The sequence below is a fragment of the Geospiza fortis genome, unplaced genomic scaffold (genome assembly GCF_000277835.1).
Source record: "Geospiza fortis unplaced genomic scaffold, GeoFor_1.0 scaffold112, whole genome shotgun sequence".
Taxonomy (NCBI): Eukaryota; Metazoa; Chordata; class Aves; order Passeriformes; family Thraupidae; genus Geospiza; species Geospiza fortis.
Genome location: NW_005054298.1, coordinates 5,227,388 through 5,250,646, shown reverse-complemented (window position 1 = coordinate 5,250,646; position 23,259 = coordinate 5,227,388). Strand labels below are relative to the sequence as shown.

General features: G+C 37.9%; 1 protein-coding gene across 2 annotated transcripts in view; it reads left to right on the top strand.

The window, feature by feature from the left end:
* Nucleotides 1–3,552: 3,552 nt before the first annotated feature.
* Nucleotides 3,553–23,259, top strand: part of MGAT5 (alpha-1,6-mannosylglycoprotein 6-beta-N-acetylglucosaminyltransferase) — a 100,054-nt gene continuing 80,347 nt past the window's right edge. Inside the window, exons 1-2 of one of the 2 annotated variants that reach the window (XM_031056804.1) lie at nt 3,553–3,651; nt 15,732–15,928. The gene's annotated coding sequence lies outside the window, so the exon portion shown is untranslated. The remainder of the gene's footprint in view (nt 3,652–15,731; nt 15,929–23,259) is intronic. The other variant, XM_005415741.2, reaches the window with a different exon arrangement.

Genomic DNA, 23,259 nt, shown 5'->3' with positions numbered 1-23,259 from the left:
AAGTTTTCTTCATCCTTTGTACTTAAAGAATGGATTTTTTTCCCCATCCACCATTAGTAGTCTGGTTTGTTAGAATTGTCTTGGGCTCTAGTCAGACTGTTGTTTGTACCTCAAGTCTGTTCTACCTTTGAGTATTGTTCATGGTGGATATGGAAAACTTGAGCTCCACTGCCTACTCTCAGTATACATTTTTATGCTTGTTTATCTAAATTAAAAAACAAAAAAGCCTCCTCACTGTATAAATTCCTGATGTACAACTCAGATTTCACAGTATTGATTTTGGGTGTGCATTATGAAAAGAGTTTTTTAATGAAGGTGTACTCTTGCCCTTTGACAAGCTACAGAATATTTTTAAGTATGCCACCCACCTTATTCTTTAACTAAAATGTGACATTCAATTAAAAAGACTGCTGATGCAGCATTGTAGTTTGGCAGAAATAACTGTAGGAACTTTACAGTGTCTACCTTGCCTGTACTATGGGGATCAAGCCCATTGCTCAGGATAAAGATGTTTGTCCAGGCCACAAAAATGCAGAATTAAAACCTTCTCATTTGTTATTTTTTACTGACCAGCTCTGTCATCCTTGCTTTTGACAAACAGAGAAAGAAATCTGTCAAATGTTATTTTCATACTTCTTTTTCTTTTGCTAATATATTCTCACTTGTGTGTGTGCCTCAGTGCAGTGCTAACTGTTGTCCATTTACTATGGTGTTCAGGTCTTTATTTCCTTTATTAAAATTTATTTAGGATGTCATGGGAATCTCTCAATCTATTGCATAATTTGGGTTTGGTGTTGTGGGTTTTGTTATGTGTGAGGAGGGCTTTCCGTATCCCCTGTTCTGCTTGTAAAAACAGCATGATTTCTATGTTGATCCAGACTTCTTAATGGCTTTTGCTATTTCACTCCAAACATTTTGTCTTCAGTTTCTAAAACCTAATATTTTTTATTTAAAAAGTTAGGGAATGTCCTTATTTGCTAAACTCCTTGACTTCTTGAATTGACTAAAAGAGAACCCGCTCATCCTGCTCCACCCACTGGACAAGCCTAAATGGATTTTTTTTCTGTACAAGTCAAAGTTGATGAAGTCTTTGAATGCTGTATGTGCAGTTGTGCTGAATCTTTGTTATAATCAGCTAATAATAGGTTCTAGCTCATTTTGTACCTTTCTGTTAGGTTGCTCATTACCTATTTATGAAAACAGATGATTTGAAGCATTGATTTCAAGCCTTCAGAAGGCCAGTAGGTCTTCATCGTTTTCTTTGTCACAACAAAGCTTCCTCACAGTTCCTCTTTGCTGTTTTTTGGGGGTTTTTTCTGATGAGACTTTTTCAAATGACCTCAGGATGTCCATAGTGATTGAGGGTGTTTTTACTGAAGGTCTGACTCACTGCCCATGTTGCACAAGTTTTGAATTAGTAGCACGTTGAAAAATGGGTAATCCATGAATGTCCAGTAATTTGTCCTAGTCTACAGAATTTTTTTCCCTTGGGATTATTTGCACTAGAGCTATCTTCCATGTTTTTGCTAATACTCAATATATTATTGGAATAACATATTTGGCTTGTTTTGTTATGAATGTTTGTGTAGGAATCTCATCTAAGGCTATTATACCTCCCAAAGAAAGCTAGTCAGGATAAAGAAATGAAAATATTATGGAGAAAATGTAAGTTTGAAACTTTACATTGTCTCAGTGGTCTGTTAGAATGTAGGAAAGCTGAGCAGAGTAAGGCAGCAAAGAAATCTTAATTTAGACAGCTTTTAAAATTCTATCTTCTGAAATGTCCAGTAAATCCATGCTAACTGCTGTCATTTCATAATTAAGCTGCTTCTTTCAGTCCTGAACCTCAGGTCATATGTTGAGTCCAAAGTGTAGGATATGACTTTTCCCATTGTTAAAATAGCAGTCTAAGTTGGAAACTGTTAAGTGATAAAAGGAAGAAATATCATATTCCTCTGAAATACAGAGAAAAATATTATTGAAAAAATTTATTCTTTCTTTTGTCAGGCTAGTACCTTGAACTGTTCTTCTCTTTAAGACCAGACCTAATAATAGAATTAATCATAAAATCACAGAATGGTTTGTGTTGGCAAGGATCTTAAGGCTTATCCTGTTCCAGCCTTCTTGCAGGGACACCTTCCACGAGACCAGCTTGCTCAGAGCCCCATCCAGCCTGGCCTTGAGCGCTTGCAGCCACTGTTGCAGTGAGAGCTGTGGTGTTTTGGTGTCCCCCCTGCAGTCAGAGCCACTGATGATCTGCATGCAGGTGGCTCAAGTACACATTTACTCATTCCAGGCAGAGGAGCACAGGTGTAAGGCTGAGATAGGATACCACGGTCTGTGTTGGACCCTCGTGGTTGTAGCTTACACAGCAAATGGACTGCTCAGGATGCTGAAATGTGATAAGATAATGCCTGAAATAGTTATTTGCAGGTTATCTGTCAAATCCTGGCTGCTACAAAGATAAATCAATGTAGCCCAGTGATACACAGTATAAAAGAGAAGTGCTTGCAAACATCTTAAAAGTTGATACAAAAAGCCTATTTCCCCTGTGAGTTGAAAGGAATGAGTATTTTCATAATATTAGAAAATCTATTCCTCTGTCTCTGCCTATCTTTTTCTCTTCATTAGGTTTGACTAAACAGTAAAGAAATCCATTCATCTGTGGTAGTATCAGTAAAGTGGTCTCTGTTTTCCTCTCTGCTGGTACTACAGTACTCTTTCAAGATCATTTACATTCTGTTCAGAGCTGTAAGTGATCTTCTTGGCAGCTTTGTGCATTTACATTAACTGCTGGATTGTAATAATTTTCAAATGGATTGTCTGAAAGTACAAGGTTTTGGGTATATATTTATAGATGAGTATTCCTGTCTGTGGGTGTATTTTATATCTTGTACATTTACCTAACTAATAGAAACGTGGCACTAGGAAGAACCTTGTTAGATCAAAATGCAGAGCTTTTCACTGTCACCATTCTGGAGATGGACAATATTGCCTATTGAATTTCCTTTCTCATTCTGGAAACCATTTGGATTTAGGAGGTATTTTCTAGAGGTTTTTTTTTTTTTTTTAATGCTTCAGGAAGAAGAAAGGAAGCCTTGGTGTTTATATTATATTGTTTATCATGTGTTTGTATTGTTGAAACACAGGAGAACTAACCTAAATAATACCCTAATGTTTTTGAGTGGACCTTGGAAGTCTGACTTAACTGCCTTGTAGATCTTATCCCTGTTATTCAGATAATGTTTGACAAATATGTGGATATTTCGTTGTACATAGGTGGTGTTTTCAATTTATATTAATGTCCATCTGATGTGTGGAGGAGCTTTTAGTTGGTACACAGCAAGATTTTCTGCTAGAAGGAACATTTTTTGTCTCTTCCATCCATACAACTATGAGTGGCAAAGAGATTTGTGAATGCTAAGTTTTATGTGACCTTTTTAGAGAATAGCTACCAAAATGGACCCATTTCTCCTTGTTTTTGGAAAAGCTTTTCATTTAATGACAGTGCTTCAGTTTAAACCACGTGTTCTAAGAACTGGCTTGTGTTCCCAGCACTGCAGGGGGAAAAGCTCAACGTGCGTGTTTGAGAACACTGAAGAGCACACGTGGGGGAATTCCAGGACTGGTGAAAATTTCAGAAGGTAGAAGGTATTTAACATAATTATATAGCTTCAGATTGTGTAAACCTTGTACAGTTCAGACAAGTGCAAAATTGCCTCAGCAAACTTTCCCCTTTTTTTTAATTTGATCTATTTGAAAAGCTGCAGAGGACTGAATTTCTTAAACTGAGAAAGTTCAGAAGGTAGACAAGTGAGGTAAATAACCTTCTGATATGATTCAGACTGGAAAATATGAAATTAAATCCATGACAACGCAAATACAGTCTCATTTTTGAGTTACATAAGACTGTTTAAAATGGGTCATTAGTGTTGGGGAAAAACATGTTTTAATTTTCTAAGCTTTTCCCCCCCTTCCCACACTACAGGGAATGCTTTCCTCTAGGGACAAGGATAGGATGAAGCTAAATATATCACTTGTCTACTTTATTCTCCATCATATTGCTTCAGTGGTAATCACTTGTTTGAGATTCACCTTCAGAGATTCTGCCTGACATATGGTGCCATGCATAATGAATATATGCAAACATATAGCAGTTTCAAATTCATTCTTTATTGCACTTAGGTTTTAGTTCACAAATTGCTGTAATAATTAAAGAGATTTGGTAAGCATTAATCTATGCCCTTATGGGAAATTTCACTTTAATTATTTATTATTTGTGTGAGATGAAAAAAAAGCCAACAATTTAAGACCTGCCTTGAGAGTTTGGCTTCTCTTGTTTCCTAGTTTCAAATTATGTACAGGCAGATTAAGTTTCTATATTTTGAAAGTACCACCACTTTCAGGGGAGGATAAGAACTTGGTTGTTTGAGAAATGTGACCTGGGTGGCTTAGTTAGGGTTTTGGTTGGTGTTCAGTTTGAGGGTTTTGGGGTGTTGTTTTGTATTAGGTTGTGGGGTTTTTTAGAATGGGGTGGGGATTGTTTTATTGTTTGGGATTTTTTCAGCTACAAAGAGATCTTGGATAGAAAGTGAGTGACTTCTTCAGCAGCCCCTCAGAACTGAGACATACCAAGGGAAGTGCACCCAGGTGTTCTCTAGACATCCAAGAATGTAAACCTCAAAAACCAAAAACCAGTTCTCAAAAACCAGTTCTCTCACAAATTCTTTTTTACACAGTGTTGTGGGTAACTGGGAAAAGGACTGAAATGTTCACTTTCCCCTTCCTAATGTGAACCATGTGATAGTGATGATGAGCAAGAGCAACAACTGCTGCAAATCTTGTTGAAGCTATACCTCTTCCCTTCGTACTCCCGACTGTCAAAATTGTCATAATTGGTTGCCAGCAATGGGAGTTGCATCAGCAAAATCCAGCTCACAGCTTCTGATGATTGAGATAATTTACTTTGAATTTCCATTCAGTGGCTAAGTCCTATTAATCCAGCTTGTTCATCCTGATTTTAGATTCTTTATAGGAACTGACAGTAAAACTTTTCAGTTCATGCTGAAAATTACATGTTGGCAAATAAACAGGTAACCATTATAACACATCAAATCAGCATCTATTCAAGCTTTGTGCAGAGCCTTTGATCAAGTACTTGATAATAAGTCATGATGTCAGTCAGAGTGCTGAACCAGAAGAGGACAACAGGATGATTGTAGGAGAGATTCCTGCAATCTTGATGGACAGGCCAATCTACACAGCCTGAACTATGCTAATCAAACTAGCAAGACCAGATTTGCAGCTGAAATAGCAAATTAATTATTGCCCTACTTAGTTTGCAGTAAGGTCTAGGGGACACTGAGGTTAATTCCATGGGCAGATGTGAGGGGGCAGGGTCTTCTGGTTGGAGAAGTAGAAGTCAGTCTCCTGGCACAGATGGAGTCAGAGTAGCTCGTGTCTTCCTCACTTAAGCCTGTCATGCTGAGAGATTTAAGCCATGCATACTGAATCACGTGCCCCATGTCATTTCCATTTGTCAAATCACAAAACCATTGTCTCTGTCACTCTCTCCACTATTTTGACTTGACTGCAATAGTTTCTCTTACCAAAAATGGCTGCTGGTAAGCATGAGCATTTCTGTGTTTTCTAAATTATTCTTCATGCTCAGAAAGAGACTAAAATTTGCTCATACTATGTTGTAAAGCACTGTTTTGAAGAACAAAAGAGCAAAAGCTTTGAATGAGTGATGGGCAATAATGATTTTCTGATATTTATTGTGCTGTAGAATATTGGGGTGCACAGGGAAAGGGAAAAGAAGGTATGAAAGCACATCCTAATTTGAAATTTAGGAGGCTCAGGTCCTTCCATAGTCAACAGAGATGATCAGGCTTTTGGGGCTGATGATTTGAATCAGTCCCTAAAGGGAGGAGAAGGGCTAAGCTAAACATCTCTTTGCTACCAAAAGATACAATTTCTCCTTTTCATTTTCACCAGCCCTGATATGCACCTGACCCATCTGTTAGACAGCTTGGTTTGTGAAACAAGCAGAAAGCTAATGTAAGAAAAAGGCTTCTTTTGTTTTCATGAGCTGAATCAGCTCATCGAGGGATCTGTTGATTTGGCACATGTAGCACGAAGGGGGGTGTGAGCCTGGGTAGTTGGAGCAGTAGGATAAGTGCAGGGAGATGAGGCTGTTCCTCAGCTGTGAGCTGCTGGCTCTGCTCAGCCCTCTGCTGTGCCTGGACCCTCTCCTGCGGGTCCAGAGGCCTCCAAGGACCCCAGATGTCTTCACTGACTGGAGTGACAAAATGACCCACTGCTTCCCCTTCTGCTCTGGTGGCAACACTGGCTGCTGTTGTCATCTTTGAATGTTAGCTTTTCCTTCCTCTTCTTTCATCCTGTGTGATCATGCTTTTTTTTTTTTTTGCTTTTTTTTAAATTAGAAATCAGGAAGTATAGTAGCCTTAGTAAATCTTTATGTCTTGTTAGGTATATCATCAGTAAGTAAATGATGGAAGGGTTTGTGTGGCAAATAAAACTAACTTTGTCTTCTCAATTGTAAGTAAGGTATATCCAGAATTTCTGTTTTATGGCTATACTTAAGAACAACACACTTAAAATATGCTGCCACACCTGTAACCATGTCAGAGTTCAGTGCCAAGCCTAGTGAAGCTCCCTTTCACTTGTATCACATCTGGGTTCTTTGCCTTTTGGCAAGCAGTCAAAACCTAATTTAGCCCTTTATAGGCATTAAGCCCTGCTCTTAGACATCCTAGCTCAAAAGACTGTGTCCAGTGTATGGTGTGAAATTAATCAAAAGGAAACAAAATTAATGACCTGCTGTGGTGCCATCCATCATGATATCACTCAGCAGGTGTGAAATTAAGAGTTGCCTTGGCTGTGGATTAAATTGAATGGCGTGACGTGAACCTACAGGAACTGTTTCCACTAATACTGGGGAGCAAGTGTTTTTAAAGAGTCCAGTTAATGAACTGCTTATGCCATGCACTGCATAGTCTTATGATCATTTAACAGCATGAGTTTAGATTGTGCTCCCTATGAAGATCAAGTATGACTGTATCAGTAAAAATTGTTAAAGGCAGGCCGCAGAAATGTGGTTTTAATTTCTGTAATTACTGTGAACCAGATGGTGGATGTATACTTTTTTCCAGCATAAGTACTTCAGCTCAAATATAAGCAGTTGTGATCTTTATTTACAATTCATCAGATTTTAACCTAGGTGATAACAATTCCTTTGTTATAGCCCATTATGATGACCTTCAAAGAAGTAGGTAGATAAAACCTCACTATTGTTTGTTATGGTTACAAAAATCCTTTCTTCTTGGGTTTGTTTGGCTTTTCTTTCTCCCAGATCTTAGTTACAGTGATAGCAAAAGTATGCACTAACTTTGTTTTGGAATAACTTATCTAATGTTAGAATATGTACTTATAACATTTGGTATAAGTTATCTAATATTAGAATGTGTACTTATAACATTTGGTAAATCTTAGTTAACTTAAGAGCAATACTACAAAATACATTAGAGGTTACTAACAACTTGAGAGAAATGAGGAAAATGAAGGAAATGTATTTCCCAATTTGAATCTACAGATCTTGATTTTCTGCCAACTATTTTCTTCTGTTCAGTCCTATTTGCTTATGTACATGCCCTTTTTCCTCCATAGTTGCTCTGATAATTGTTTTTCAAATGACCTATTATCATTGTTGTGGAAGCTCTCTTTGACTTCAAGTTCTTAGTGCATTTTTGCTGAATATGCCCAGAACATCATCCTCTAAAATGTTCAGTCATCTCAGCCCTTTAGAGAATGCCTGGTGTTTTTGCCCTTGGCAGAAAACAAGTCATGTATGGGTTTCTTTTTTTTTTTTTTTCCTTTTTGTCTGCCTGCCCTCCCCCTTAAATTCTAAATACACATTTCCAAGAGTTAAGGAATTTTCATGTTTGTGATTAGGAGGAGGGCTTAGTTATGACTTGCATGGTGGCTTTCTTTGAAGTAGGACTGGCATGCAGCCATTAATACATTTTCAGGATAAGGTGTCCACAGTATATTGGCACACACTTGATAAACTGGTCTTTATAAGTTGATTCATTTGACCTCTTATTAAGAGCTGTCTGTGCTTCATACAAGCAGTACTGTTTTGTTTAAATATTGTTGATAAGAAAGATGTTAGGCTGGTGAAAGTTAATTAATTCGTGGTGGTTGTTGTAGCAAAGTTTGGTGGATTTTGTGTCAGAAGATAATTCTGGCATTAGCATTAGTAGGTTTTGGTTCATAACAAATGTGGTATAACTACTGAGAAATGTAGGGGTTGTTCTAGAGTAACCCCCTTCAGGTGCTGTGCCACTGGCAGCACTTTCTTCAAGGACAAACCCTTAAGTAATAGCTCTAGGATCATGGGATCAGTACTGTTGGAACTGAAGAGCTCTGTAGAGCTTTTGGGTAGAGCTGACAAGATATTTTAGAAATTTCTTCTTTCCTTGAAAAGAAGTATCAGCCATGGTGCCCATTTCAAAATGAGGTAAGCATTTCATGGAGGCCTAATGCTTTGTAATGTTATAAACACTAACAAAGTCCATCAAGCTTTTAACAGAGGACAAAGGTTGTGAGATTACTATTCAGTCTGTATTTCAGCTGGGGCTTTGAACTGCTTTCTTTCCTGCATTAGAAAATTATTATGTTGATATGAGTGTAAACAAATTTACTCTTAAGGCTTAGATTGTAACACAATGCTCTTTCCACCTTCCTTATATTGACATCAACCCAGGGATACTGTGTTCAATTGTCTGCCTGCAGTTTGGGTTTTACATTACTGGGTTTATTTAATTGTACTTCTCCCTGCCTCTTGTTGATGGCTTTTGTAGTTGCTTAAGCTTTTTTAATTAATTTGTAGCTCCAGGGGAGATGGGGACTGTAGGGGAAAAAAATAGATTTACCTTCTTTTGTGAAACTTCTAGTTTTTGAAGACAAGTGACAAGCCACGCAGGAGTGCTCTCTGACAGCTGTGGCAGCAAGAAAATTTAACTGTCCAGGCTAACCTTTTTGTCAGCCCACTTTGGCAGGAAAAAGGCCTTTCATGCCTGTCTTCCATGACAGGCTGTATAAGTTGGGTCCCACAGCTCTTCACTGGGCCTTGCGTTCAAACTGAGTTTGTGTTGGCTGGCTGTGCTTTATCCTCTCATAGCTGTGATATCCTATCACAGGAGAGCGTGAAGTGAAGGTTTCTTCACTGCAGGGTTTGATTGTTTTTTATGCATCACTGCTAGATTGTGGTATGAAGAGAACTCCAATTTCTCTGCTTTGCCTGTAGCAAGAATATGCAAACTTGGTTTGTCAGAGTTAAGCAGTGTGATGTTACATGCCTGGGAGTATGGGTTCCTGAGAAACTATTTGGATTTGGCTGAAAATGACTGAGAACTGCAGCTAAAATTAGCAGAGATGGTCCACTGCAAGTAAACTGATCCAAGGGAGAGAAAAGCAGAACAAAGTCAAACAAACCCCCTGCTTGTTCAATGCCATTTCCACAACTGATATGGTGATATAAATGTCTGCTGGTTGCACCCTGTGTCTACAGAGCATTGTTCATGTGCCAGGTCATGCTGACAGTACTTTACTTTCTGATGGGCTCAGAGCACATGAGGAAATGTAGATTTTGTCTGCTAGCAAAGATGAGGCAATAGACACTGGTTAAATCATTGGGCAGGGTTTGGTTGTTGGGGTTGTTTTGGTGTTTTTTGGATGTGGGGTTTTGGGAACATTTTTGGGGTGGTTATGTGTGAGGAGTGAAAACTTTGTTTGGCTTTTCTCATGACATTTTCTATATTTTCTCGAACTGCAGTCAGTAAATGTCCCTTCCCAGAGGAATTGCTGGTCTGTAGACTTGTGATTGTCATTGTAACTCAGCCAGGGATAGACAGAAAATTGTTATATAAGAAGTCAAAAATGATGATATTTAATACGAGGTTTATTCTGCATGGCAAGAATTTAAACTATTGTTTAATTAGGAGGCAAACCACATACTTTGCCCTCTAGTTCGTTATGTGTTATGAAGGTTTATGACACTGATTCATATAGCTTATTACAGCTCATAAATGTCACCATAAAATTAGATAAAATAAGAGTGTTGAAGTGTCTTGCTGCCATTAGCTACCCAGTTGGTTTGGCTTTGGTGACAAGTTTGTAGATAAAGTGTGAATTTTAGAGTTGAAGATGTCATAGGACTTGGGTATCACACTGCTTTTCATTATGGAGTCAGCCTCTATCTAAAAGTTGTAGATAAAACTTATTTTCTGGTCATAGCTACTCCTTGCCAGCAGTTGCAGTCAGTGAACTGCACCAAGGTTAAAAGCCATTAAAAATTGTGATAATTGTCAGTAAGTCAGTGATGCCACTTCTGGGAACATGAAATGCTTTCATTGGATATTTGTGGTTTTGCCCAAATGGCAGTCAAGGCAGGCAGTCAAGAATGTGAGCTGAAGTGACCACTTCTTTAATAGTGCAGCTAATGACTTGCAGATGCAAGTTATTGTGGGATATTTGTGGTTTTGCCCAAATGGCAATCAGTCAAGGCAGGCAGTCAACAATGTGAGCTGAAGTGGCCACTTCTTTAATAGTGCAGCTAATCACTTGCAGATGCAAGTTATTGTAGTATGCTCAAATACTTACCATGTGTCCTGGAGTCTGCATCTTGCAAGACTCTTGTCGTTGTGAAAAGGTGTGGCTTTACACCAATAAATTTCAAAATTTGTCATTTCAAATTTCAAAAATTATTATTTTTTACCTATAGAAAATAAGATACGGGAATGTACAAGGAAAGTAGTCCATGGCAGCAACAGAAGAACTGTTGCCTGATCCCAGATCATTTTAAGGAAACTAAAGCAGCCTGTCAGATAACTTTGGTTTGTTTGCTTGATGGGGTGCATTTAGAGATGTATGTCTTAAGTGACTGAAGATATGAATTTTTTTTAACTGTCACAATAAACTAGAATGTCACTTTTAGTTAGTCTCTATTTGGGGGCAAATCTCCTCTGTTTTTAATAATTTATGTAGAAATTGTGTGAAAGATCTAAAATGTGACAGCTCTGAAATAAGAAGATTGATGCTATTGTAGTGTGATCTGATTTGAATTCTGACCTAATTTCTTTTAGTTAGTGATTGGTATAGGACTTGTGGGGTGCATGAGCTTATGACTTTTGGAGATTACTGATTGATATTTTTAGGTTACCAGCTAATCCTGTTTAGGAATGGGATTTTCATCTGAAAACAGACAGCTCCTTAAATTCTTCCTGTTTTAATTTAGAATGACAACTGGAAATTGTATAGAAAAAGCAGTGGATTGTTTGCTTAGTTCACACTGTCTTGTGCTGTGGCTTTCTGCTACATGATTATTTTCTGTGTGCACAAGTTTTAAAAAATGCTATTTTTCTTTAATATTTAAATAAAAGTCAAATGTCCTATTGAAGCTGTTCGTTTTGCACATGCTGTAAAAGAGGTATGGGAAAGCATTGTGTACACATTGCCCGAAAAATGCTCTGAGCCTTTCAGTCTGAGTTTTCCTTACATTGCCTTGTAGCTGTTTGCAAAGCAGCCAGACCATAGATACACTAACAAATGCAAATTCACACTTCCGTTTGCTTATTCAACAACTGTGTTCCATATATAAACACTCTCGTCCAGATGTTTTTCTCCTTGTTAGCAGTACCTTTCATGTGCTTGTAAGGGATTGCAGAGAGAGCCTTGTTCCTCAGTTCCACACTTAGTGAGGGTTGCCATCTGCTGTGTGTGTGGCTGTTTGGAAGGTAAGCATTTTGTCACCTGTTCCTACAGATTGAGACCATAATGCTTTACCAGCCTTATTTATGAGGTCACCTCTGTGAATTTTTATTCAACTTTGTGAAAAGTGTAAGGAAGCAGAAAAATAAAGGCTATTGTAGCTTGAATGTTAGAATGTTATATGGAGGGTTTTAGCTGCTCTAGCTGTTTTATTTCCTTTTTCTATGCCCTTTATGGTGGGAAAGGAAGCCAAACTGAGGTGGGGAGATGAGAATTTGCACTATAAGTGTGAAGTGTATGAGTAATATCGTGCTGTATTGACAATATTGTTTAAACTGTGTGGGTTTTGTTGCTGGCTTGGAATGCTAATATTGATAGGCTTTGCCCATTTCAGTGAAAGGACATGTATTGGACTGAGCTTGATGTAAATTTCTGTGGGTACCCCTGCCCCAAGTTTTACTGCCTCAAAAGAGCTCTTGCAATGCACACTCTGTGGCACAGAGAATTCCCCTAATGGCTTGGTGAGGTCTTCATCTCTCTGGAAAGAGGGCTGAAGTGAAAGGCAGGGAGTAGGAGGATGTCACATTCAGGTGGGAGATGTCATGCCTGATGTGACATCCCTGCATCCTAGAACCCAGTTACAGTCATGCTCCTGTCTTCTGAAGGCACAGAAGGTGCAGCTCTGGGGACGCTGTCAGCAGTGAAAGACAGCAGCCAGGTCCCAGGAGTTCTCCCACACAAATCAAGATGAACTTTGCAGGGCTTTTTTCCTCCATGCTTCCTTCCACAGCAACTCATGAGAGTTATTGAGGGTGTGTTTAAGGAAGAAATCAATTCAGCTACTGTTCTTCAGTAACTGTTGGGGTAGAGGGAGCATTACCTCTCACTGAGGCTTTATGTGCCTCTTTTGTCCCTTCAGAACTTGTCCACATCTGCTTCCTTTTCTTCCTTTTCCCTTCCATTTCCTCTGCAGTTCCTGTTTATAATTTGTGGTTTTTTTCTTTTTACTCGCACAATATAGAAATAAATAATATCAAATATCTGCAGAACTTGATTGATTTGTGTTTCTTAAATCTGAAAAAGCTGAAATTGTAGAGATTTGGTAAACTTACTCAATCATTTCTCTGAAGCTGATTTGGGTATTGTATAAGTCACACAGAGCTTCAGCATTCTGCTCTTTACTTCCCTGGCAGCAGTCACATGGAAGAGACAATACTGCCTAGATACTCAAGTTCTTTGGATAATTAATTTTCTTTATTTTTAATAACTCAGATTTTGAGGTGTCAAAAGGGGACTGTTTGTGGGAATGGCTTTAACTTAATTTGCATGTGTATGTTCATTACACTAGTGGAGGCTTGCATCTGATTTAAGAGGTGCTAGTCAAGTTTTACTCAATTTCAGTAAATTCCTGAAGAGTGCGTATATGCATGGATACCTGGTAAACAGACATTTTAAAGCAGAACTTTGAAGTCTTACTCATAAGGCAACTCAGACAAACCAGAATCCTGTTCTGAAGATGAAGGTACCTGGAGGAGGGTACTGCTGAAAAGAGCCAGTAGGAAGATCTTTAAAGGGGACCTGAAATTAGGTGTACTGTATTCTGGTCTTGCCTTAACTTTAATATGAGAATTGACCAAGCTTGTCTTTAATCACTTGGGATGAAAGTAGATGTTTTCACACACTTGCTTTGTGATATTTTGCAATGTATTCTGGGACTGCCTGGGAAACAGAATGAGTTTGATAGTAACCTGCATAAAATTTCATTGATAAAATGCTGTAATTATGGAAAGCTGTTGAGTGGAAGAATGTCTATGGCTGTCCTTTCTTTCATACTGGATATAGAGTTCTTTCAAAGCATTTTCAAAAGACTTGTATCATTTACTCGGATAAAGGCAGCCAAGATTTGAGGCCAAAATACATTTACTTGCGTGCTAGAAATTGTGTTGATGAAGCAATGCTTACTGCTTGGAGGAAAAAAAAGGTTTTGCAAGATGTCAATGGCTTTTTCTAGTAAATGGTTGCAAGATTTGTAGTATTGGGTCCAAAATTCTTTATCTGTAGGAGTTGTTTGTAAAAACCAACTGTGCATAAATCAAGTAAGGTGCTTGTAATAGATCTTTGAAGCATGAAACTTATTAATTTAGTCTTTGAAGTTTTAGTAAGCCTTTAAAAGCCTATACAGTGTACCAGCTTGGTACCTTGGACTGTGTCTCCAATGTGTATGTTCTCATTTGGTTGACTTTTATTGCTGCTGTTGTTGCTGACTCTGAGATTGGTTACATACAGACTTATGTTGATGCTGTTCTTTGGTATTTACAACTGTGTGGAAAATATTTCACTTACAGCAGATCAAGGTGGGCAAATGAAGGCTTATGGTGGTAAGTGTGAGAAGCATCAAAATACCTTGTTTTTTTTTTTAAACACTTTCAGAGTTAACAACACAGTTGAAGCTGTAAATTGTGCTTAACCTCTGAGTCATTTTATGCTTATTATGTTATTCTGTGTTACAAGTACTATATCTATGTGGGGAATAGTATTTGGTTTTTCACAGATGATGCCTTGCTAAGAGGAATAGTAACTGAATTGCTGACACAATGTTTATGGATACTTCTAGAATTCCCATGTTCATGTGCACCACTTTGGGTGCTGTGTCTGGTTTGAAGTGTTCAGGTTTGAGTGGTTTTCCACTTTGTCAAAATGAGCTGCCCTGCCTACTTAACTTTTGACTAGAGAAGTTATACCTGTAAGGGACTACAGCATCTGGCATGGGATGAGAGGCTGAGAGAGCTGGGACGGTCCAACCCAGACAAGAGAAACTTTGCGGGAGAATCTTATTAATTTTTATGAATGTCAGATTGGGGAGGTGTAGAGAAAACAGGGACAGACTGCTCCTGATTGAGCTGCTTTAAGATAATACTTAAAGATAAATTTGCTCTATGTGTTTCTTGTATATTCCACATTCACATCTATGTCAGTGAGTACTATCACAAACCTTGTAGTATTTGTTTGAATTACTTGAATTTTGTGATGAACTTAATTAGTCCCTCACAAAACCAAATAAAAAGTTTACAGCAATGGAGAAAAACATCATCTAAATCTAAAAGAAGAACACAGAAAAAGGCTTTCTTATATTTTAATAGCAAATTTTAAAATAGAAGCATTGACTGTGTGCTGGGTGAGATTTATGTGATGGTGGCCCAGTATGTCAGTAGACTAAGGCAATTAAATACTTAGGAAGGGCAAGGGGAGGTCAACTGCCACTTTAAAAGCTGGATATGAAATCCTACACTGTCAAAAAAGTCTTGCTTTTATGCAAGCTACCACTTAACAGGTGTTGGAAAACAAGAACACCTTTTGTATTGAGAGACAAACCATGTTCTTGTTCAACCAAATGAATGGTTTTTTAAGAAATTGAAAGTAGGTTTTTGGGGTTTTTTTTCCCAATCTTTTTTTTTCTTTTTTCAAAACCAGAAATTGAAAGAGATGCTCTGTCACTTTGCAAGGCTGTAACAATGGGTCATTGCCAGGCACTGCAGTAGAGGTTAAGGATGATGGAGAGATCAGGCACAATGCTGAAAACAGAAATGTAAAGAGAGAAATGCTGATTTGGGGTCAAACTTTTACTTCTTCAAGAAGTACATTGTTAAAGATCTTTTATAAAAAGAGACTTAAGTGCATTCAGCGGGCAGGTTAATCGTTCAGTGTACTATGTTTTATTTTCCTAAATGAAACTATCTGCTACTTTCACTACCTAAGAATGAAAAAAAAAAAAAGGAAAAATGTATGAGTGTAAGTGATTTTATAGTAGTTTTCATTTTCTCTGTACTGTAAATGAATGCACTTTCAGTTTGAGTAACATCATTTAGATGGATTTCTGATTGATGGAAATTATGCCCTCTTAAAGTGCTGCAAGCCATGATGATTTATTTTTTTTGTAGCTGACAAGTTCACCTCTCAACCATGTCCCTAAGAGCCATATCCATGTGACATTTCCATCCCTGAGGAACAGAGGCTCCCCCACTTCCCAGGGCAGCCTGTGCCAGTGCTTGACAACCCTGTCAGTGATCACCCATTCACCTGCTTCTACTGTTAACTACATCTACTTCAGTTTGCAGAGGATAAAAGGCTTTCCAAGGTTTGTCTTCTCATCTCTGTCTCCTTACCTTGACTGCAGCCTGGGCTGGGTCCCTGTGGGCTGTCACTGTGCCATCAGCTGTGCAATGCTGAGGAGTTCTAAGGGAGCACAGCAGCAATCCCTGCCTGCTGCAGCCTCTGCAGGGTCCTTCTCAGGTTTGTCCTGTGTTCATGAAGACCAGGTTTCTTAGCAATGTGAACTCCTGGAACAGCAATAAATCACCTTGCAGGGCACCCAGCATTTTGGTGCACAAGTCCTGGCTGTGATATCTGTATTTATTGAATTTATTACAATTCTGCAGTACCCGAGGAAGTTGAAATACTATTAGGTCTTCAGATTTGAGTGACTGACCCAGTAAAACTTTTTCTGAACTAACTGGAGACAGAAATGTGCAGTGTTCCTAAACTCTGCTGTCCCATCTGCCTGTGGGTTAAATGAGTCCTGTCCTGGAAGGTCAGTCTGTCCTGCCTGTGAGCCACATTTTTATTCCATCTGTTAATATGAATGTTCTGAAGATGATGCCAAGAAAGATTTTACTAAATATACACACTTTTTATGGGACTAGAAAGTCCTTGAAGTGATCACGTTCTTTTCTAAATGCCACAATTAAACAGATTTTGACCATTCTCTCAAAAGTCAAGTGCTGGAAAATGACTTCACATATACTTATATATATATGTATATGTATATATATATGTGTGTGTATATATATGTGTGTTTATAGATATGTATATATTTTTATATATATATATTTATTTTCACCTCAGATTCTTCTTCATTCATTATGTTTGTCTGTTTTTCTATTTCATATACTGTATTTTATTTTTATTAATATATACTATTGATTATAAAGGTATTAATATTCATAACATATAATAAAATGCACCACTATAAAAATATCTTAAATTCAGGTCCTAAACTGATACAATGTAAAAAGGCAGAGCTGTAAACTTTAATTTCTTGTTATAAGGAAAATTGGGAATACTTAAAGCTTAAAATGCAGGTCTCTTAATTTTTTTCCATGTTCAAGCAAATCACAAACAGTAGCTGAAAAGATAACTTCCAGTACCAGTATTCAAATCTCAAACTTTTCTTATTCTCATAAATTCTTGTTACAGCTATGATTTATATTTCCAAATGTAGCAAGTATAATATTCCAAATCCTGAAGAAATTTTTTCTATTTCGCTCCTTCTTTAACACATTAAGAAGGATGTGGGGAGGGAGAAAGAAGAAAAAGTAAGCTGGTGCTGAAAAATTCCAACCTCACTCCTACTCTTTTATAAATTGCTGTTAGTATTCCTGTCTCCATGTGTGAGCCCGAGGTTTAAGCTTGAAGTTTAAGCTATAAACAGAGATGAGATAATTTTGTACAGGAATAAATGTGCACAGATGGAGATAATCAGAAGTGACTTAAATGTGTGGGCTTTCCTGGAGGTGCCAAAAGCCCACCACACCACACTGACGTTGATGGGGACTACAGGTGTGAATTATGCTCAGCCATTCCCCAAGTCTGCTTTGCAGAAGATGTTCACACACCTACAGGACTACCCAGGAGTGTCTCATTAAATGCTGTGGGAGTTAGTTGGGTATTTGGGCGTGTTCATAAATCTCTTAGACGCTTCTTTGCATATTTATTGAGATTTCTTTAAAATTCTTGCTGTGCTGTTGACAGTTGCCATAATTAAAGTGACTTTTTTTGTCCTTCCCCCCCCGCCGCTTGTCTTATAGTTCTCAGTTAATTAAAAGAAATCCTAATGTTGTAGGCTGAAAGGTAGAAACAACAAAAACTTTCAAGGACAGTACTTTGCATAACATGAAGGATCTCTCTAGGATTCTTTAACCTGTTGGATACATTAAAATTCAGGAAAAGGACCTTTTGTTCTTTAGAAGTCTTAATGATAAATGCAAAAAGCAGCCTTTTTAAAATAAAAACAACACTTCTGTGGATACAGCTCTGCGACATCAATTCTTTGAAATTTAGAAGGAAAAATATTTTAGAAACTGTTAACAAATTCTAGGCATTTTTTTGTTGACAGTCATCTGGCATGACTGACAAAAACCCCCTTATTTTACTTTGTGCTACTTCCATTTAAGGCACACTTCTGTAGTAAAGGAAGATGTTGGTATTGGCAAAGATTCAGAGTTTTTTCTCACTCCTTGATAGTTATAGTGATTAAATGTAGATAGTAACAGAGCTTTTGATTGAAGAAAAAAACCCTGTAAATTAGTATTAATTTTGCAGTGACATACTCTTGCATGTAAATCCTATATTGCACAGTAAGCCTCCATTAGGCTAATAAATCAAATTTCATATTCTTGAAGTCATTTTCGTCTCCATTCCCCCTCTTCCCTAGTCACAGTGGCAGCCTCTCTTTCCAAATTCTGAATGTGAGAATATTAAAAATAAGAATAAAAAGGCAGAAAACTCCCAAGCGTGAGTCTTGCAGAGTTTTGACACACTTTCTGTGAGGTATAGCCTGTCATGTAGCATAAATGTTTTAACAGGCAAACACACCTCCCCCCTTTCTAGTCTCAATTTAGTGCAAAAGCATTTTTCTCGGGCTTTGCTGTGCTGACAGCTCCCTGTATTTTCCTGTACACACTGGCCTGACCATGTTCCCTTTCCCATCCTTTGCTCCCCTCCTGTTCCCCCACTGACACATCATCATTTTGTCTTCGCATTCCCTGTCCCCATCCTCCTCCCCAGCAGGGTTTGGGAGGTTTCCTACCTCCCCCAGGCCTCGTGCTGCCCACGGTGGCTTTGCCTGGAGATCCCCTCTGTGAAAAGCATCTTTTTGCTTTCTGCCTTCTTCCTCCCAGACACAGATGAGAACTCTCCCTTTAATCTCTGCAAAGCCTGACCATTCTCAGATCTCTTCTGAGAACTCTGCTCCGCTGTGATGCCTACAGGACCAGAAGGAACTGAGACTCTCGCTCTTGTTAGCAATTTTTCCTGAGGTTTGTTTCTTTGTGGTCCAGTCCATCCACATATTCTTATCTCTGGTTGCATGGCTTGGTTGCTGGGCACAAGACAGAACTTTGTCCTTGGTATCAGAGAGAGCAAAGTCTCCTAATCCTTGAGCAGGATTTTCTGTGGTGCAAATACCAGTCTGGAGAGGTAGGTGTGGCTTTAAAAACCCTTTCTGTATGATAGGAGATGTTCACTGTGTACCTCAGTGAAATCCAGGGTTGGCAAGGAGGGAGCTGTGGTAATTTTCCTCTTTTTTTAAAAATTTCTTTTGTTGTTCTGTGGCCTAGACTGTATTGTCCAGTTTGACGCATTTAGCTACCTAGAATCTGACTTTCCAAACAGAAAAAATACACATAAGGGTTGCAATTTGACTTGTGAAAAATATAGTGAGGATTGTGGGGCTTTTGTGATTCACAGGAATTGCATTTATATGTTTATATTATTTCACACATATATGTTACTTGAGCTGTGGTGTGTCCTTGTAATTTCATTTTATTTATTTACTTAAAACCTCTTGACAATTTAGCCCTTAACAATACTGCTGGACAAGCTAGTTTTCACCTCCTGCTTTAACTGAAAGCTTAGGTCAAATGGAGATGAATGGATTGTCTTGTGTCCCTGGAATTTGTAACCATTCTATACATTTTATTTCTTTTGAATTCTGATTCTGTTGTAAATGGTACATGAGGCAATGTGTTTTGTTGAAAACTAGGGGTTACTACTTTTCTTCTTCGCCTCAATTCATGCTTTTTTTGTTTGAGTTTTGTTTTACTCTGTTTTAGCTGGTCCCATTTGTTTGCTTTTCTTGAAAAATTGCACAACGGGTAGTTAATTTAATATTCTTTCCAAACCTGAGCTTCCAAAACTTTCTTGCCATATTGCAATAAAAAAACAACTTCAGCAAAGGTTGAAGAATAGAAAATGTTAGTGAATATATTTAAAGCAAATTTAATTCAGTGGATGACTATTTTTTTTGGAGTTATGCAACACTAAATTTAAAAATGAATTCTTGTCAAGGTTCTTGAATAAAAATTGTGGGATGTCTTGGCGCCTTTCTCTTTTTGAAAGGGAAAAACTCTCTGCTCTTGTACTTTAAAAACTTCTTCCTTGGAATTGGCTGTGGGGAGGTTTTTTGCTAGTGGTTTTGCTGACGTTTCTCTAAGTCTTGCTTGCTTGCATTTTTAATCTTCCTGATGTTTATTTGCTTGCAGTGTTCGCAATGTCACTTCAGTTTTGCGCATAAAACTTCTTAAACATTTATCTTTTACGCGCTGCTAATGTTAGATCTGGGTTATTTGTGGTTCCTGCTTTGTCCTTCAAACTCCTTCCTTATCCCTATTGTCCAAAAAAATAGAAATGTTGACTTAAGTGGGGAAAAATGCCAATCTACCATATTTTATTTTTCATTATCATGCAGTCTGAAAGATAGTTTTCTTCTGTATTTTTGTAAAGCAGATTTTGCAAGAAGTCCTGTATGGTGTTTTTTCTTTAATCATTATATACACATGCCCAATGTGTTGTGTATTGATTTTTTTTTTGCCCCACTAAATTTATTGTTAAAATTATTTTAAAGTGATGAAAGTGTTCTTATTTGACTGTTGAGAGTTGCCTCAGAAATGGCTGACCTTCAGGGAATAATGAGATATTTTATCTAATGAAGTTTTGTGAGTTATAATACTTAAAAACTAAATAATGAGAGCTGCTGCTTCTACAAAGTTCTGCAAAGAACCAAGTATTTGGTGGGTTATTCTTTTGTTGGATTTGAGGTTTAGATGGCATATAAGCAAAGGGGGAGAAGAGCAAGATGAGATATTTAAATTACACTTAAGTAAATTTTATCAGATTTGAAAAACCTGATATGCAGCAAAATAATTTTGTTCTCTAGCAGTATGTGCTTCTTGGTTAGTGTTTATATAAAAATGCAAAAAGGGTGTTATGCAAGGGAGGGTTTCTTTGCTTGACACTCACTACACAGCCAGCTGTTGAAACATGAAAGATTCCAGTGCAAGCTCTAAAGCGTGGCTGCTGGTGATCAAGCATGGTTAGCAACCTTCAGAAAGCATATTCTGTTGTTAGAAAAGTGCAATTTGAAAGCCTGATCAAGTGAATGCTTACAAATTTTGGGTGGAGTGCACGGGCTGGGAGGTGGTGTTCTGCTAGTAACAGGCACTGAGCTGCCAGCTGATTCCTGTAAAAAACTGCTTAAACATGACTCTGCAAAGGGTGAGTTTACAGACATCTCTTTGGACATCTTCAGATTTTTCAAAAAAAGCCTCATGGCACTCTTGTACAATATTTAATGTGACAACACTTGACTCATGTTCTAACCTCAGTGTCAATAAATGTAATTAATTATGCATTGTCAGAGCATTGAGGGGAATTTATTCTCAAAATAGGAGTGGAGGAGCTAATGGAAATCACCAAAGCCTATAAAGGATGTTTAGTTGTCTCTCTTCTGTCACCTGTGGTTAGCTGTCTGGGTGTGTGGGGTTTCTGAGTATCTCTCCTATGTGACTCTGTGTGTGAAATATGTGAAAGAGGGTGGATGGGTTTGGAACATTTCAAATTATTACTGTGAATTGTCACTGACCCCATGGGATGATTTTCACCAATTTCAGTAACTAATGGGACCCTACACCTTGGACTTCTTGAGCCATAAATGCTTAATATGTAATTTATACCAAATACTTTCATCATCTTCCATGTAGATCTTGAATATGTTCTTGCAATGTCTGTGGTTTTGTTTCCTGTTACCATCTGCCTCCAGAGTCCTCTTACTGCCTATGAAGCAACACCTACATAGACCCATAATGTCTTATGCAAAGATAATGTTGCATTTTGTCCCTGAGGACTGCTGAAAGATGTAAAAATTATTATACTGGTGAATGTATATATATGTAGTGGAACAAACCCTATTTCCTAAGAACTGGATCCTTACGGTTTGAATCAATGCAATCAATCCAATGCGGTTTGGAACATAAATTACATAGAGAGCTGACCCTATGAGAAGTTATTTTTTTTGTGAAGTTGATGTATTGATAAGACTAATGGTAATACTGAGGAATGGTCATTCTGATAACCTTCCCCATTATCTTAAATATTTTATATTTAAGGGAGGTGTTGATATGGGAAGTTCTAGTCACTGTTTGTGACTTTCTCATAAATTTAAAGCTCCACCTGTTTCCCACTCAAGATGAAAGTTGTAGCAGCTGAAGTGTATCAGGAAACAGCGATAACTTTGACAAGCAGCCTGTTTCCTCTATCAGTGGTTAAAGTCCTATTTGTTTATGGGAATGCATTAGTTCTGACTTGCCACTTGCACTTGTAGTTGCCTTTGTGTTTGTTGGCAAATCACTCACAGTGTTGATTTAGCATTATTTCATGTTCTATGTTTTCTTGGTCTTGCCTGACCCTGGGGTATTCATCCATTCAGGTTGTGCAGCCCTTGTCTGTCAGGCTGCTCTCTTTAGTACCTTTACATCTCCTTCACATTCATTCCCTTTACTCTCGTAGACTTGCATTTAGATGTTTGCTTACCTCATCTCACTCAGGGCTTTTTTTTTCTTCCCCCTTCCTCATCTTTCAGTTTCTTTACCAGCTTAAAACTTTGTTTCTTACTATGATTTCCTCACTTGTCAGATTTTCAAGCTTACCTACTGTTTTCTCTACAACTTTCTTCTTCTATCTGCTATTCTGAAATTTTATCTATTACTGCATCCATGAAATGCTGATGACATTTGCAAGTTCTTGCTCATAATTAAAAGGAAGAGCTTAGCTCTGCTTTCCTATTGATAATATATTTATCTGTAATCTGTTGCACCTAGAATGCCGGAGCACAAAATTCTGCCTCTTTAATTTTATTCTATTGTGACTTCCCAATGAAACAAGACTCTTTCAGACATCCAGTTTTTTCCTTCATATTTCCAATTCCTGTTGGAGTTTCAGTCAAATTTGTGATGAAATTTCGATAAGCTTTCTGTGAATCAGTAGCTGGCTGAGAAAGCTTCTGCTTCTACAGTGAGGGAAGATAGGGAAAAAGAAAAAAGTAGAAGAGGTAGAAAAAAGAAAAATGCAGAAAACTGAATTGGTATTCATCTTTGCAATATTTGCATTTTGTTGCAATAGTTAGGAGGCTGTAAAAGGGGGAATACCTGTTGGGGCAGCCGTAGCATGTTACAGAGCTGCAGGAGCTCAAGCCCTTTTAGATAAAGTTAAAGCTCATTCATGCATGAGCTGAACTGTTTTCAAGTGCATTCTTAGTAAATCTGCAATTGTGAGCTGATCCATAACCAAAATGCATGTAAAGGAAGCGATAGGGGTTTTGTATATCTTTTTGGCCATTAACATTACAAATTGCAT